Below are 19,167 nucleotides of genomic sequence, written 5' to 3' on the forward strand. Positions count from 1 at the left end.
AGAAGACTCTGGCAACAGTCTCTTGATGGGTGATACCAATGATTTTCCAGGCCTTTGCCTCAATAGCTTCCAGGATTACGAGGTCAGATGCACCAGCGTTGCCCAAAATGTAGAAATACTCTCTAATGTGCTTTGTAGGCAATGAAAATCTCTGTGAAACAAAGGAAGTACTTTGCCTGTTTCTGAATTCCCAGTCTGCACCAGGCTTTTTTTCCAAGTTCAAGATGTGGTCTGCCAAGAGAGGTGATAGCTGATGATCATGCCCTATAGTTCAATGGATTGAAGTTCTAGAGGTTGATTCCAGAAGTAGACACATGGTTTTTGATGGGTCGTCCTGGCAGGTATAAACCGTGAGGATAAGACCTCAATGCCATTTTCTTGAAATTTTCATGGTGGTCTGTTGTTAGGTTTGTAGCTGCTGCCATTCTGTAAATTGGATGGAGAACTCTTCATCACAACGATGTCTTCTGCAAAATCATAAAGATGGTTTCCCAAGGAACCAGGTCATTAATGAAAACCCAGAAGATACACCACATGGCCAAAAGTATGCGGACAACCCTTCTCAGTGGATTTGGCTATTTCAGCCACACCCATTATCTATGGGGTGTATGACAGGTTGGGTGTTTCTCTCTCATATGAGCCTCGACTGTGCATACAGCAAAAACAAACCCCATTTCTGACAGGTGTATAAAATCAAGCACACAACCATGCAATACCATAGACAAATATTGGCAGTAGAATGGGCCACACTGAAGAGCTCAGTGACTTTCAACATGGCACCGTTGGAGGATGCCACCTTTCCAACAAGTCAGTTCATCAAATTTCTGCCCTGCGAGAGCTGCTCCGGTCAAATGTAAGGGCTGTTATTGTGAAGTGGAAATGTCGAGGAGCAACAACAGCTCAGCCACCAAGTGGTAGGCCGCACAAGATCACAGAACGGGACTGCCGAGTGCTGAAGCGCATATCACGGAAAAATCGCTTGCCGTCGGTTGCAACACTCACTACTGAGTTCCAAACTGACTCTGGAAGCAATGTCAGCACAAACACTGCTCATCAAGAGCTTCATGAAATGGGTTTCCATGGCCAAGCAGCCACACACAAGCCAAATATCACCATGTGCAATGCCAAGCGTCGGCTGGAGGGGTGTGGAGGGAGCTCACTGCCATTGGACTCTGGAGCAGTGGAAACGCGTTCTCTGGAGTGATGAATCACGCTTCACCATCTGGCAGTCCAACAGATGAATCTGGGTTTGGCGAATGCCAGGAGAACGCTACCTGCCCGAATGCATAGTACCAACTGTGAAGTTTGGTGGAGGAGGAATAATAGCCTGGGGCTATTTTACATGATTCGGGCAAGGTCCTTTAGTTACAGTGAAGGGAAATCTTAATTCTACAGGGTACAATGATATTCTAGACAACTTTGTGCTTCCAACTTTGTGGTAACAGTTTTGGGAAGGCCGTTTCCTGTTTCAGCATGACAATGCCCCCATACACAAAACGAGGTCCATACAGAAATGGTTTGTCGAGATTGGTGTGGAAGAACTTCACTGGCCTGCACTGAGCCCTGACCTCAACCCCATCAGACATCTTTGGAATGAATTGGAACGCCGACTGTGAGCCAGACCTAATTGCCGAACATCCGTGCCTGACCTCACGTGATCGTGCCTGATCCGTGAACATCCGTGCTCTTGTGGCAGAATGGGAGCAAATCCCCACAGCAATGTTCCAACATCTAGTTTAAAGCCTTCCCAGATGAGTGGAGGCTGTTATAGCAGCAAAGGAGGGATTATCCATCCATCTATTGGGACCATAGTCTGTTCAGAGCATTGGTGCTGCCTAAGCAGTCTCCTGGGGTATTGGGCACAATCCTGGGCAGGTCGTCACTCCGACACAGGATACCAGCATGCTGGTACTCATTTTGCCAACCTCAGAAGGATGACAGGCTGAGTCAACCCCAAAAGGGGAACCAACTTCTTATTAATGCCCATGATTTTGGAATGAGAAGTTGGACGAGCAGGTGTCCAAATACTTTTGGCCATGTCGTGTATTTTGGCCATGGACTGCCTTGGGACATGCCATCCTTGACTGGGAGAGCAATTGATAAGGATGTTTCGAGAACAATGTCCTGTTTGTGCCTTTGTCAGAAAAGGACCAGCCAAACATGAAAACAGTTTAACATGCCTCAACTGATCACTTTGCAAACGGGGTTTGTTGCAAACCTGTGTCAAAGGCATATAGGATATGTCAAAAGACACATCCTGATTCTGACTCGGACTCTTTCACCACTGTTTATGGGAGAAGCAGCAGCATATCCAAAGTTGTGTGACCGATGAGGAATCCAAACTAACGAAAAAAGATCAGGCCATTTGAAAAGAAAGATTTGATGCAAGCAGCTATGATATATTTCATGACTGTTTAAAATCGTAAATATGCTCAATGGCCTGAAATTGAGAGTCCTGTAGATGTATTTGTACCCTTCTTGTGTATATATATATATATATATATATATATATATATATATATATATATATATATATATATATATATATATATATATATATATATATATATATATATATATGAGAGTGATGATGGCTTTCGTCCATGCAGAGGAGAGGTGATATATTGTGAAGAACTCGCTGAGGATAGTAGATAGAGTGAAAGAGAAGGATATTGAGAACAGCAGCACTGATGTTATTTTGGAGGAAGGAGGGTTGTGTGATGAGCTTTATCTTTCTTCCCAATACTTCTATTTCTCTATCGTCACTTCTTTCTAGTACTATCAGTTTATTTTCACAATCTGTTGTTCAGTTTTCTGCTCTTGAGCTTCGTTGATTAAATTCTTCCATTTCCTACATTCCTCTATCTTGACGAACATCTCTTCCATGATCGCAATGATAACTTGATAGCTATAAGAATTTTAATTGTCATATGTTATACAGTGGAAAGCCTGGCAGGATACCCATGAGGTATGTGTATTCACCTCTCTGAGATGTTTAACCTGAGTTTGAACCCTGAGTCCCTGACCTAACTATTAACTCTCATTCTGGTGTTTTCCATTTTGGGTGAGGAATCGATATATGTGCCTTTCCTCGGATGGACATTGAACTGGGCATCCCATCTGCTGGCATACCTGTAAACGTTGAAGATCCCACGGTATCCTTCGTGAAGTATGGACGAGTTATCGCCGGGCATTCTGGCTAAATTCCAAATTTCTTCCTGACTGGCTGCTTTAGGGCAGGCAATAACAAAACACCCAGCATAACCCGAGCTCGAACCATTGCTGAGGGACGAACCCCTTTGGCAACACCGACGCTCCGCAATGAGTAGATGACATTGTTGATGACGATGATTATGATACAGTGGAAGTGATAGCTCCAACTTAAATAATTCATAAACAAACACACAAATTAAATTCATAATTTTTAGCTAATTGTCATTTTTGCCCATTTTAATATCCTCCAGAAAGTATCTATCGTCAAATTGGTGAGAGTTGGGTCTTCGGAGCATTTGAACCTGGCAGTCTCAAGATCACGAGCTCGCTGCAGGTTCAGGTGGGAACGTTAAATAGGCCGAGCTGAATGCATTGAAGAAGCAACAAGCAAATATGGAACATGAATAGAACTCATGGTAAATTTACGCATGTGACCGACGAATGCCGGACAATGCAACGTGCCATAGCTCAGCTCAAGACGTTTGAATTTGACATGAATGCTGCTTGGAAATAATTATTTTTCTAAAACTTATACTTGCATCAAATTTGAGGAACCTTTGAAACCATTAATCATTGTCCACAGAATCGTTCACCACTTTTTAAGAGCTGTGGAAGTCGTTTGGGCTCTGAGGGATGTGACCTTGCATCGTTTAAACCGATGAGTACTGCATAGTCATGGCCATCTCGGCTGAGACTGAAGTTCGTGTGTGTGCAAGCATAAACTGGTGGTTAATCAGAAATAAATGTTATTGAATTAAATTTACATGAACCTGTGCTTTGGTGTCATTTTCACACCTTTTAGGGCTTCCCTCTGTGGTTTCATTAATTTGTATATTAGACTAAAAAATGTCAACAACATCTTGCATTCGTAATGCCACCCCCACCACCGTTCTGCACTGTGAGAACGTAGGATTTTAGGGGATTTTTTTTTCCCATTAAACTTTCCTTTTTTATCACACTTACTAAAAACTCCCTTGCAGCTGATCAGTAGTCCAGGATTGTATTTGGGCGTTCTGTACTGAATAAACACTTTAGTGTGAAGGACATTTTAAATGGAGAGCTTCAGACTCGAAAACAATGGAGGAGACTCTTCCAAGTTAGACTTCCAAATATGATTGTTTCACAATTAAGGATTTCTTCCTTTACATTCTGGGTTTGTAAACAAAGCTGCAACCAAGTGATATGATACAACCAAAAGTACTTACTCATCCCCATTGACGGGAAAGGGTGAAGTTAATCTTTTAAATAAAGTTACTTGTACACCCATTCCCTACAGGAGTGGCAGGAGGGGTCATGTTATTATCTTCTGTGGTACAGATCCAGGGCTCTAGGCTCATGTCAGCCCTCAAAAGCGTCAGGTTTCCTCCTTTTCAGTTTAGTGTTAAACAGCAGTAGTGACTGATTAAAAAGGTAATTATGTGTTTGTGGTTTATAGTATTTATTACTTCCGGTAGGGGTGCCCCATGAAACGCCACGATAAGCTATTTATACACGTTACCATGGCATTTATCCAAGGAGGAAAAGCCTCTTAGGAAGGGGGGACATTACGAGTCCCCTTTCGGTTTCACAGGAGGGAACTATGGGTTTGCTCTCCGTCTGTCCGCCCGTCTCACCTGTGGTTTTTCAGACTCCTCCCCCCCCCCCCAACACCCTTTAACATATTTAACTGAAACTTGGTACATGGCTGTATTATGATAAGTTACAGAACAAGTGAGAGTTTCAGGGTATTTTGTCAATTTTTCACAGTTATGCCCTTTTGGAAATGTATGCAACATCACATTGGTTGGGGACATGTATTGCAAAGCAATTCTCGCTCTTGTTACTTTTGTTATTAGAAGCAGCCTTGGAAAATCGGCATGATTAACTATCTTAACATGAATATACACCTCAACATAGATTTTGCCCAAGGTGGAAAACTCCTTTGATGAAGGAGGCAAATGAAGTTGCTTCAACCTCCTTCGTGTGACCCTTAGTCCTCCTGTCAGGTTTGGTTGGCATTGGATAAGTAACCACCAAACGTATCATGGTCAATAAGACAGACAGACCCGAAATTGTGGATTTCAGTATGATTTCATGGCCTTTATAAAGGTTAATTGTCTTGTATTCTTGGTTTTACTCAGAGCCAAAACTGAGCTACTTATACTGCCCACCGCAAAACGGTGGTGCAACATTGGGCTGGGGGGAGGTTCAATTTGTCAAAAAAGAGGGTAAAATATCCTGCTTGCGACTGAAAATTTAGCATCAACATTATTGATGCCTGTTCTCCCATCATTTAAAAAGTGGATGTTGAGCTTTGCCAACATGTGTGCATGGCTTTTCCATTGCAGCACAGGATGCAGCCGCCGTAAATGGGAGACAGATGAATGCACGGGCAGACTCTACAGTTCGCAATATATTTGTATGATCACCACCAATCAAAGCTTTTTCACATTACAGTGTCACACTTAACGAAGCATCAGAAAAGACCATTTAGTAAATCTCACCTGTTTCTAAGTCTTCTCCGAGAACTCTTCATTCTAAACACTCAAGATACTAAAACAGGGTTGGCTTATTTCACATTCACATCTGAACCCAGAGCTCATCGTGCTGGAATCCCAGGACCTTTGTTTATTTGTCCATTATCTTCTGAAGTTCGTGTAATTAATACAAAGGTACACTGATGTCTCCTTATGTCTTTGTCATGAATGTCCATTTATGTTGAGTAATCTACTGATGTGGACCTGCGACTGGGGTTGTGGATCCACCGATTGGAGAGGTTCTGGGCTGAAAGGATCGAAACCTCGATGAAAAACGGTGCCAAGGTGATGATCCGCGCAGTTGGGAAATCAGTCTATTGCTTATAAGTTAAGGTTAAAACTTAAAATAAAATAGCTTTTGTAAGTACTTACCAGTGTGTGTGTGTATGTGTGTATGTGTGTATGTGTGTATGTGTGTGTGTGTGTTGGTATGTCTGGCTTTCTTCTTGGGACTATGGTGCAGTAATTGGTCTTTATTTTGATTATATGTACGAGCTCAATTATGATCCCCAGGTCACTGTTTAAAAAAATTATTTCTTATATTATTGTTCATTGGACACCAAGGTCACAGCATTATGACTGAAGTAATGTGAGAGTAAGCTCATGTTTGATGTCGATATCTGTTTATAAAAGGCATGGTGATGTATGTGGATTAGTTTTTGAGGAAATTGTTTTCATGGTATTATTTTCAACTAATACCCATCATCATTTGTTTCCTACATTAATGCACCAGCTGGAAATCAAGATAGCTAAACGTGAGATGACAGGAACTGCATGGAGCATAGAGTTATAGAACTTCTGATCTATGAAAACATGAAACAGGTTGACATTTGCAAATGATTGGCTGCACAGCGTGTGATGGTTGCCTGTCAATGACATCTGTATTAACGAGCATGTTGTGGCATGAAGGTATTGACAGCTGAGGGCATCAAGAGTGATGTCCTGGACTGCTTATGGACACGATTACCACAATGCTGCCCAGTTTAACATCCATCCGAGGGATGGCACACCCATTGATGACTCGCCATGCCTGTGAAACACTGGGATGAGAGTTTATGGCTGAGTCAGGATTCGAGCTCAGGCTAGACAGCTCAGAGGTGAGTGTGTGTACCTCCAGTCGAGCCTACCAGAGCAGCTTTTGAAAAGTAATGCAGCATTACAGTAATTTGTTCGACGTGTTAAAGTGCAAGTCGAGTTATAAATGAGCATAAACAAAGGTCCACTCCAGATCAAATTTGAATTACTCTTATTGTTTATTCCGAGATTTAACAGGATATGGAATGCGTGGCCATCATAGTATTTTTTAATGTTGTTGTCCAAAATTCATTCCCGTAGCTGTGGAGGACATGTCCAATCTACATTTGAGATCCTTCATGAATGTGAGTCATTTAGGATGTAAGAAACTTGATTACTAACTGTGGGTCACTTTAGAAACATTGTTAATATTAATCAATTTGGTTTATTTGTTTTCAATTCCCTGTGATGTGCCATGTCTCGAAAATGTGTGCACAGGTACTTGGCAAATCCCTGGATACGGTATTAATTTCATTAGCGTGCGGAGAGAATGGGAACTCCTTGGATAAACACCACTCCCCCCAACCCCTAATTAAAGTCATTACTTCCAAATCTGTCACACAGTTTAATTTTGTGCTTTATTGTGGATGTAACATGAAACTAGAGCGGCCACTCGATACAGCACATACCTCCACCAGGCTGAGTGGTTAATGTTTTGTTTCCCACTGATAGGCCAGATCTAGACTAAAATTTAATTGGCTTGTTCTTTTCACCGAACCAACTTATCCACCAAGTTTTGTCCGAATTTGTCCTTAACTTTTTGAGATATTCTGCTCTCTGTCGTTTTAGCACTATCACTCAATGGTGAAGAATCAGTTAAAAAATTATCGGATCCGGATCCGATTTGAGATCTTCACCAAAATCAAAATAGTTATTCCTGGTTAGATATCCAAGCTCTCCACCAAGTTTCGTCCAAATTCGTCCACAACTTTTTAGGAAATCCTGCTCTATGTCTTTTTGGTCGGATCTCTCAATGGTGAAAAATCACTTTTAAAAATTATCTTTAAAAATATATATATATATATATATATATATATATATATATATATATATATATATATATTGGTATAGATTCGACGGCACTTAACAGCACCGCCGTATCAGGGGTTATAACGCCAGCTAGTTCGGCACAGGTCTCGGATCACGTGCCTCAGATCACGATACCAAAGTACACCTGGGCCTTACCAGTTGGGGATATAGACCCCGGCTACAGACTAGATTTGTCAGAGACCAAGCGAAGTCTGCCAGTCCGTAGCCCGTTTGGTTTTATATACAAATCGAGCGGATTGTTCCTCGGCGCGGCACGAATAAATTCAAGGCGGCAACTTTCGCATGAATCAGCCAGATTTATTGGGGAAACATCGGGGAATACGACACAAGCAAAGCAATCACGAAGGTGTAATTAAACTATAACCCGCTCTTACCGAGGGAGCTACGGATACGGGTTTCGAAGGGAGCCCTAGCAAAATAAACCTTAGGCCAGGACAACATGCATACAAGACACAGAGTACTTGGTGGTGCCTCATGGATGAGAGGAAAAGTGTCGAAGGCACGAATGCGGCTCGTGACAAGCCGATGGTGTCGGATTCGAGCACCCAGCTCAAGCATGCAGCGTGGCAAGATGGCTACGACGTACTCCTATCGGCACAGCTCACCACGCAGTGTGGCAAGATGGCGCTCGAACTCCTATCGGCCTCGCTCGCGCATGCCACGTGGCAAGATGGCCATGACGACGTACTCCTTTTGTCGGCACCGCTCACGCACCAGCCTCGGCATGTCCAGCCCCCATAAGGTCGACGGCACGGGAGAGAAAGATCTATTGTGTGTTCCAGCTGGTTTCTCACAAGGTCCAGTATGTGAATCCAGGCCTGGCCTGTACACCAGACTAGGCCTAATCTGAGTGTTGGACTCTGCAGGTGGATCGATGGGATAAAAAGACGTCGTCGAGCCGTGCAGGGAGCAAGGACAGTCAGAGGCTCCGTGGCTGGATTCAGGATGAACCTGTGGATGACCTGCAGGCTGGATCCATGGCCGAGGAGGAACAGCCGACCAAACCACTCCTCATCACTCAGATCGCCGACACACAAAAGCAGTTCCTCTTGCCTTTTGGGGCGGGCCTTTCCCGGACTGTCTCCGGGGACCCGTGATTGGTCCATCGTTCGAGATTTCAGCAGCTCTCCGCCAATGGGTTGCCAGCACATCTTGTTGACTGACTGTCAGGGTGCCGGGTGAGGGCTGGTTAGGAGGGGGAAGGAAGAAGAAGACGCCTCTGGTACACCACCACTGTATGAACATTGGACAGCCTGCTACACCTCCCGACACACATGTAACGTCTGATTACCAAACAACCTGGCTAAACATGCATTTTAAGGGGGATCTGGGCTAATCCTATATTTAATAACCCACAAAGGGCCCATTTCCACAACAATATATGTATATACACACACACACACACGGTGGGTATGCTTACACATTGTAAGCAATAATGAAGCATGCCTCCCCATTGTGTTTAATTGCTCACCTGCATTTTCTTTTTTTTAATATACTTATTTTCATTTATTTATATTTTCATTTACAGGCACTTTTAAATGGTTCTGTGATTGATTTCCACTGTATCAGCTTAAGTGTCTGTCTGCATGCAAATTTTCAGCTTTCTACGTCACCTGGAAGGTACCGAACAGTCAGTGAGTGCGTTAGTGAGTGGTTTGCATGATATATATACATATATACATATATATATATATATATATATATATATATATATATATACATATATACATATATATATATATATATATATATATATATATATATATATATATATATATATATATATATATATATATATATATATATATATATATATATACATATATACATATATATATATACATATATATATATACATATATATATATATACATATATACATATATATATATATACATATATATATATATATATACATATATACATATATATATATATATAAATATATACATATATATATATATATGTATACCAGTAAAGGTGCCCGTCTTGGACGGGCATCACTGGCAACAGGTAAAAGACAGATAGCATGAATGTATTTTAAACAATATATTATATCATTTTTATCCATTGATGATCATTCAGGTTTTCCCCTTCGACTGTCCTGCAGTAGCTCCACTTCGATGACATTACCACGTAGTTTAGTGACTACACAACGTGTACCATTCGTGAGTTCCGGAGGATCCATAGAGCACATTAAAATTACAGGGCACCCTACTTTAAAGTGATCTAAAAGGCCGGATCAGTTTCGTGTACATATTCATATCTTGTAGATTTTAGCTGATTCTGAAACTGTTAACAGCATGTCGATCGGATGGTTCTGTGATTTTCTACGGTAGTAAACAGAAGTACGATTTAAGCCTGTACGCCACTATGCAGAGACCCGAGGACCTAATATTTCACAACAAACTCAAAACTCACAAAAATTCAAGTATTTTAAATAAACAATTTATTATAATATCAATTAAATATCATTTTTATCCATCGATAATATGAATTGTTCTGTATAGCTATAGTTGTTCTCCTGGGATCTGCGCATCCATCCACGATCTATGTTCTAATGAAGTGCAGTAGGAATAATAAAAACAGCACTGTGCGGGAGTGTAGGTAATCTCTCCAAAGCTCTCGGAAAGCCTTAAAATGCATCACGATCGCTTTGATTGTGAACAGATATACGGACGGACGGACATCGAGACCGGTTTTATTAGGTCATCATGAAGGTACCACTTGATATTACGCATTGAAATAGAGATATGAATACTCAAGTGAGTTTATTATATGTCTATGATTGATAGCTTATTGACAGCTGAATAACATGAGCAATTTACTATGGCGTATAGTGATTAATAATAACATACTCTACAAAAGGTTTTACGAACTCATCTTTGTGGTCCTCTAAAAAATGGGAAACATTTTTTTTTCTTTTTTGTGCAATAATTCCTCCCATTTTGCAAATGGAGAACATGAACTGTTTAACTACCATAATCATCAAAACGAATTGTGAGGGGCCTCTTAAGGAAGACAATAATATCATCAATATTCATATTTTGGCATGCCCCTTTTTTTGTTCCACTATCAGATTTTCCACCATCAGATTACTATATATGTGAAAGCTTGTTTCATTTCATGCAGTAACAAAAATCTGATGGTGGAACAAAAAAAGGGGCATGCCAAAATATTAATATAGATAATAATAAGATTTAACTACCATAATCATCAAAACGAATTTTGAGGGGCTTCTTGAGGAAGACAATAATATCATTACTATATATGTGAAAGCTTGTTTCATTTCATGCAGTAACAAAAATCTGATGGTGGAACAAAAAAAGGGGCATGCTGAAATATTAATATAGATAATAATAAGATTTAACTACCATAATCATCAAAACGAGTTTTGAGGGGCCTCTTGAGGAAGACAATAATATCATTACTATATATGTCAAAGCTTGTTTCATTTCATACAGGAACAAAAATCTGATGGTGGAACAAAGAAAGGGGCGTGTCGAAATATTAATATTAATACATATATATATATATATATATATATATATATATATATATATATATATGTTGTGGCCGGGGGTTGGGGTGAGAAGACCACGGGGGGGGGGGAGGGGTGGTAGCTATCTCGGGTTCCCACCAGACTCTCCGGAATTGCAGGCCATCGCACACGGATAACTCCGTGACGAGGCAGGTTGCAAACCCACCGTGAATGCCAATAACTCAACCACGTGACCTAGGGTCCTCTGTCTAAACCGGTTCCCCAATTAATCACGTGACCTAATTACGGGGGAACACGCCCTCAGTACGCCTTGTCCGAATCGGGGTCACCTTACTGGATCAGATGTAGCCAAGCGACACTGCCAAGGACGTACCGGCTTGAAGAACGGATCGTTGGGAATAAAGTCCCGGCTAGGCTAGGATACGCACTATGCTGGATCAATGAACGAAAAGACAAAAACAAGCTGGGAACATTTCTGCACAAGCATTTATTACAGGCAAGTGAGGAAAAATGTGTGGCACAATGAATAGATTTATTGTTGTGTATAAGCAGGGACAGTAAGGAATTTGTGAGGTGCAACAACCAGGCAAGCAACTTACAAAAGCAGACACAGAGCAGACTTATCCCAATATAATTATTCTACACTCTTAACTTAAGTGAGGACAGGTGCCACGACACACACACACACACACACACACACACCAATTAAGAGGAGATAATCACAAGAAAGGAGAGGGAATGAGGGCTAACGATCTCGCAATACCTTGCATGGTCACCTGGCCACGCTACCCAGTACACTTTGGGGAAGTTATCCATCCATCCATCCATCCATTGGGACCATACTCTGTACACAGCATTGGTGCTGCCTTAGAAGTCTCCTTGGCAATTGGGCACAATCCTGGATTGGTCGTCACTCCGACACAGGATACCAGCAAGCTGGCTCTAATTTTGCCGGCCTCGGAAGGATGACAGGCAGAGTCAACCCCACCTGGTATTAATTCAACAGCCGAGTGGAATTTGAACTTCGGATCCTGGGATCCCAACCCCACAAGATCATAATGCTTCAGATAATAATATTACCGGTAAATCTGTTTGTCTGATTTACTTTGAATTTTCAGAGGATGAACCTTTTTACCCAGAAACGAAGAGCTGCAGAATTATTATTGAGAGTATGGGGGTGCAAGGGCTTTCAAATGGCTTATGTGGACATGCCATACAGTCCATCCTGATGGAATATGCTTATTCAAAAGTTTCCCTGTTTACCTTAGAACTAATGTGATTACACTTTTAGTTTCGAGATAAATATTGTTTTTTCATTTGCAAACTTATGCAGTATGTATGATAATATAAAGTCATTTACCTTGGGTTTTTGTTGGTTTGACAACACCACAATGTCTCCAGCTTTAATGGTATCCATGACTTCATTCACATTCTCATCTTCTCTCTTCCTCTTTCTCATCCACTCTCGTTTTCTTTCTCTTTCATCTTCTCTCTTTCTGTCTTTCTCTCTCTGTCTCTCTGTCTCTTCCTCTCGTGTTCTCTTTTTTTCTCTCCGTCTCCTACTTTGTCATTCACCCAAAATATTATCACATGAAAGTATAACTGAACATTTTGATACCAATGGTAGGGAATGATATGATGTAGATGACATGACTTACCACACTTTTCACATTGTGCTTTGACAATACGACGTGTGCACATTGCATTTGATCTACCTATATCTACCTGTATGCTTTTGACACCCATTTTGTTCAATGAGTTGTCTCATTCCATTACAGCTTGCGATAAATGGCCCAAATAGTTTGGGTTTTTTTTCTAAAATAAATGACATTTGTTAATGCAAACAAGGTGATCAGTTCACTTTCTTTGTCCTTTTACGCAATTTATCGCACACGACGTGTATTTACCGAGTGTAATTGTGCCATTCTTGAACGAGTACGATTCAATTTGGCTTGCGTCTCGACACAATAGGATTTCAAGGATTTCATGTCTGGACTAACAAGAGAGACAGTCATGGGTTAGAGCTCAATAAACAGCAAAACAAACACGGGAACAATTCGGTGCACTCACAGAGAGTTTGGGGATTTGCGTTGCTATTCAAAATGACAATGACAAGTGCAGCTGAATGTTATTCCAGAAACGTTGATTCTCCCAATGGATACCTCATCTGCAATGCACGAGAGGACATGTGGGATGGCTGTTCGGTACAGTGAAACTGCCAAGATAATCTTTACGGGTTCCAAATCTACACTTGAAGTATCTTCCTCCAATGGAGCTTGAAAACACATCTCGCCGGTTACAATTGCGAATGTTTCTGCATTTTTGAAATCTACAAGGGTAGTGTAAAATTGATGTGGACCTTATAATGTTAAACATATGAAAATTATAATTGCTTGAAATGGCTGCATACCTGCTCCAAATATTTCACGTCAGATTCTCTGTGACCTATGACACCGGCATCCGATATGTTTGTCATGGATTCTTTGAAATCGAAAACTCTCAACACTATTGGAATCTCCCACGATGAACCAGAAGCACAAGGCCTGTTGCTGTCAAGCCACAGATCGGTTGGTGACCTTTTTTTTCTTTTTTTTTTTGCGCCCTCTCATCTGGTTTGGCTCCCTCTGCTCTCTCAGAACTCTGACCTTCCCTAACAAAACCACAATGTACATGTTCTTCCAGTAACCCACTCCTAGTTAAATTTTCAGGATCCAGGCTGACTATTCCTCAACTCTTTTGTTTCTCACTTCTGTTGTCTGTGGAAGCCACCTTTATCGGCCATTCAATCACATTCTTTCCTTCAAGGCTTTAAGTCGGTGGTACACTACCATCTCTGCAGAGGCAAAATGGTCACCAGTCATGCAACTTTTCCAAATGCAAGTGGTTTGAAGAAACGCTGGAGAGCTCACTTTCCGGTTTCAAGTGGCCACCCAATGAATGTGTTTTAGCGATACCATGCAATAGTCATGACGTACAACAATAGCCTCCAATACCTCACTGATTTATCAAAGCTTGAACTTAATTTTATTTTGAATATCGTTATTGATATGCCGGGGAATAATTGATTGCTGAGCCTATATAGATCTAACAATTCAATGAGAACATCTTGTACTCGTATGTAGGAGCAGAGGTGGTGTTGGGGGCATGCAACCCATGAAATTGCATGGGACTCTGAGATAACGAGACAACAAGGAGCTCCCACACGACCGATCGTGGTTCACAACCCTTCGAGATGGAGCCCCCGTGAGTGGGGTCTCATCGTGCCGACAAAACATATCAACATGTGAGTTGTGAGTGGTGATGAACACAGCGCGAAGGGAATGCTCCATCTCAAGGAAAGAAAGCACTGTGATGTAATTTAATAAATTTATTAAAAACATGTTTCCACTGATGTTTAACGAGACAGGACGATGACAAAATTAGGGGTTAGGTTAGCAGAGAATGTAAGTGGAAAAATAACGACATTTAATGGATACAAATGCAACAATAATTGGTTCATGAGCACCAGCCAGAGTGACCACTATATTCGTTATGTCTGTGTGTCTGTCTGTCTGTTGGATAGTCGATCTAGTCTACCCTTATTATCAGTATTTCCGTCGATATGTTTGTCTGTATGTATGTCTGTTCGGTCCAGTGCTCCGTTAATACAATGGCGATTTCGATGAAACTTGGTTGGTAGGTTCATACCATGACCTAGTTGTGTGCAAATGAGAACCGTTGCCATGGACCAATCTGTTGCCTAGCACGGACCTTTGAAATTTTCAAAAAAATCTCAAAAGTTAATTTTTTCAAAAATCAGGCCACGAGCGACTGTGGGCAGTACATTCAGCCATATTCTCAAAAATTTCCAGCCGGATCCTATGAAAACTGTCGGAGAAGATAGACTTTGAATGAACCCTGGTCAAAAAGAATAAAAAACGAAATTCGTTATATCTTAGAGACTATGAGTCAGATATACATGAAACTGGTATGGTAGGTTCATGGTATGTCCGAGTTATGTGTGACAAAGAACCGTTGCTATGGACGCTTTTGTTGGCTAGTAACGGCTGAAAAACGATTAAATTCGACTTGATTGACTACCCATGTCTGCCTACCGGCTTGTCTATGTGTCTGTCTGTCCAGAGCATAACTCCGTGCACTTTGATCCGATCTTGATGAAACTTGGTTACGTGTTCGATATCGATGTCTCGTTGTGTTTTCCTGGATGAGGGCATGCTACGCCCATTGTGGGCGGAGCCGCGCCCAAAAAATAGCCATTTTTAGAGGGTAGTCGGATTAAAAATCTATCTTCTCCGAGGAAATTGACTGAATGGAATGGGTTCTTCGGTATTTCAATAACAAAATGAATTATCTAAAACTTGTCGTTGTACAGGAGCCCGAACCCAGTCGTAGCATATTGGGAGGCTGCTCTATCAGCAGGCGAATAATACCCCCATCTGCTTTTGTGAGTGCCATGTCACGCATGGATGGGTGTCCCTGAAGTGTGCTGGGGCTGAGGTGGGTCACCTACGAGGCCACTGGACTGCTGGTGTGACGGCATCAGGTCATGTAAGTGCATTGATGTCTGGGGTTGCTGTGGCATATACCACGAAGGGTGGCTTTTATACTCGGGTTCCCTCACTTTCTTTTTCTTTGACATGCATGCCTGTACAAATTATAAATGGGAGCAAACTTGTCATCCACAAAGAAACCACTCGGCATGACAAGATCGGTGTTAGAGTTGCTAGTCTGAATGTTGGTACTTTGCGTGGTAGAGCTGGTGAGATAGCGGAAACTTTGAGCCGCAGAAGAGTGGATGTATGCTGTGTGCAAGAAACAAGGTGGAGGGGAGGTGCTGCAAGAATGGCCACAGGTAGAAATGATAGGTACAAATTATTTTGGATAGGTTGTGACTGGAACTGGTGGTGTCGGTATTATGGTGGCTGAGAAGTGGGTGGAAAAGGTGTTAGAGGTTAGGAGGGTAAATGCAAGAGTTATAGTCCTAAAGCTGTTGTTTGATGAGTGCATATTTAGTCGTATCAACATATGCCCCACAGATGGGATTAAGTGAGGAGGAGAACGATGAATATTGGGACACACTATAGTGCATGTTGATTCAGGGATTAGTGAGAGAGATGTTGTTGTAATCGGAGAGGATTTGAATGGACATGTTGGAGCATTGGCAGAAGGATATGGGGGTGTGTATGGTGGGTCAGGTTTCAGAGTTAGAAACACTGAAGGTATAAGAATACTTGAGTTTGGGGATGCTTTAGATATGGTCGTCTGCAACACAATGCTTAAGAAGAGGCTGAGCAGACTGATCACTTATGAGTCAGGAGGTATAAAGAGCCAAATAGACTACTTTCCAGTTTGGAGATCAGATAGGAAGTTGGTTAAGGATGTGAAAACAATAGGTGGGGAAGAATGTACCTTAAAATTTCAGCTGCAAGTGTGTAATGTAAAGTTAAGTTGGAGCAGGCAAAAGAGGAAAACTCACATCCCAAGGAGAAGAGTATGGAAACTACGAGATCGGAATGTAAAGGAACATTTTTTATTTTTTATGTATACCTTGTCGAGGCTCGTATGGGAGCGAACACACAATGCACAGCAAGGAGGGCATGAGACAATAGGGGAGGGGGTGGGAAGGAAAAAACAGTGGGGAACAGGGACATTTGGAGATCTGTGGAATGGAGAGGGATGGGGCAGGGAAAATGGGGAACACAATATGGGCATTACAGGAACTTTTAGGAAGGAAAGCAGGGAATTTGAAGGAGGTGGGCTTGGGGTGGATTAACGGGGGTAGAAAAGATCGAGGATTTGGATGGGGGACAATAAGAGGTGGTGGTGAACAGCTGTTTTGAAGGCCTGGAGGGAAGAATGGGATTGAATAGAGTGAGGGAGTTTATTTCAAAGGCGGGAAAAAAGAGGAATGAAAGAGAAGGTGAGCAGTGATTCATGATTTTGTTCGTTTTACCAGAAGGGGGTTTTTGGCGGACCTTGAGCGTCCTACGGAAATATGGTGTGGACAAATCGCAAACAGAGCAGAGGGGGTGAGACCGGTGAGGAGATGGTAGAAGACAGAAAGACCACCGAGCTGCCTGTGGTGAGACAGTGAGAGCCCCAAAGACTCAGCCTCATCACGGGAGATACCAATGATCCGAAATGCCTTGATTTCCACAGCGTGAAACTAAGAAAGGTGGGAGGCAGGAGCACCAGCCCAGAGGGGAAAGCAGTACTCCATCAGGCTGTGGATGAAAGCTTTGGATGTGGTCAGGAGCTCAGGTGAGCCGAGGAAGGACTTTGCACGATGGAGGATTCGCAGTCGGCGACTGGCTTTGGAGGCCAGGCTGGAAATATGGCTTTCCCAGGAAAGGTCATGGCAGATAGTGAGACCCAGAAGCTTGAAAGAAAGGACTTCTTCCAGAGGATTGTTGAGAAAGTGGATGGGGGGTGGGGGGGGGTTCTAAACAGTCCTTTCAGAGAGACATCGTGAGAGTGTGAGATTTGTCTGGATTGAAAGACATGTTGGAATAGTTTGCGATTTTACCCAGATCTGCAGAGAGCGAAGAAGCTGAGGCCGGCCGTCTGAGGGATGACAGATGGTACGGCAGACGGTGGAGTCATCAGCAAAGAGACAAAGAGGATTTTCCAGAGAGTCGGAGAGATCATTGTTGAAAACCAGAAAAAGAACAGGGCCCAGAACGCTGCCTTGAGGAACTTCAGCATGGACAGGAAGGGGGGATGAAATAACTCCATTTTGGGCCACACGTGGGCTGCGACAGGAGAGGAATTCTGCGAGCCATGAGAGGAGGTGGCCTTGAATATCATAGGAAGAGAGTTTGGTGAGCAGGGCAGGGTGCCAGACCGTGTCAAAAGCATGTGATATATCTTGGCATACGGCTTGGATTTCCTGTCTGACATTGAGGACCTCCATCCATTGTTGGGAGAGCAGAAGCAGCATATCCAGGGTAGAGTGACCTGGTTTAAAACTAAATTGATGATTATAAATCAGGCCATTGGAGAAGAGGAAGGGTTTAATATCTGAAGCAATGATGGATTCCATAACGTTGCTGATTGGGAGAAAGCTGATTGGTCTGTCGTTGCAGGGATCTGTTTTTGCACCTTTTTATGCAGGGCAGTGATGTTAGCTGATTTCCAAGCAGATGGTAGCTGACCTTGAGCAAATCATCGGGTGAATAGAGAGAGGGTGAGCAAGACCAGCAGAGTAGTTTTTTTTAGGACATGTGGGCTGATGCCGTCTGAACCGGTTGCAGAATCTGAGTCGAGGTTTGACAGCAAGCTCTCCACCTTGTCAGGAGAAAAGGACACAGAATCCAGGGACAGTTGGGTGCGACTGGGTAAGGTGGGTGGAGAAAGCGATGGGTTTTGGACACAAGATTTAGCTGCAAACACCGAGTTTAGGTATTCAGCTTTATCACGTGTGGAATCATCAGTGCGGCCATTTGAGGTAAGGGAGGGGATGGAGGGGGAACATACACCAGAAACAGATTTCATTCGACGCCACCAGGATTTTGAGGAGGGAGAGAGGTTTGAAAGTTCAGACTTAAGCTAAGAAAGATGTTGTTTTCTGGCTACCCTGAGGGTAGATACACACTTGTTCCGAGGTTCCTGGAAGGAACTGAGATTATCCTCAGTTGGGTTTGCTTTCCATGAGGCAAAGGCAAGTTGTTTCAGGACAACTGCCTCACCACAAGCTTCAGTGAACCAAGGGCGGGAGGAAGGGTAGGACAACTGAAGACGAGAGGAGATAAATCTGTGCATGACAGAGAGAGAGAGAGCAAGTTTCTTTGAAAGAATTCCCAGGAAGAGTTG

This window comes from Eptatretus burgeri, chromosome 9 (assembly GCF_056783735.1).
Source record: "Eptatretus burgeri isolate ZD-2024b chromosome 9, Ebu_testis_v1, whole genome shotgun sequence".
Taxonomy (NCBI): Eukaryota; Metazoa; Chordata; class Myxini; order Myxiniformes; family Myxinidae; genus Eptatretus; species Eptatretus burgeri.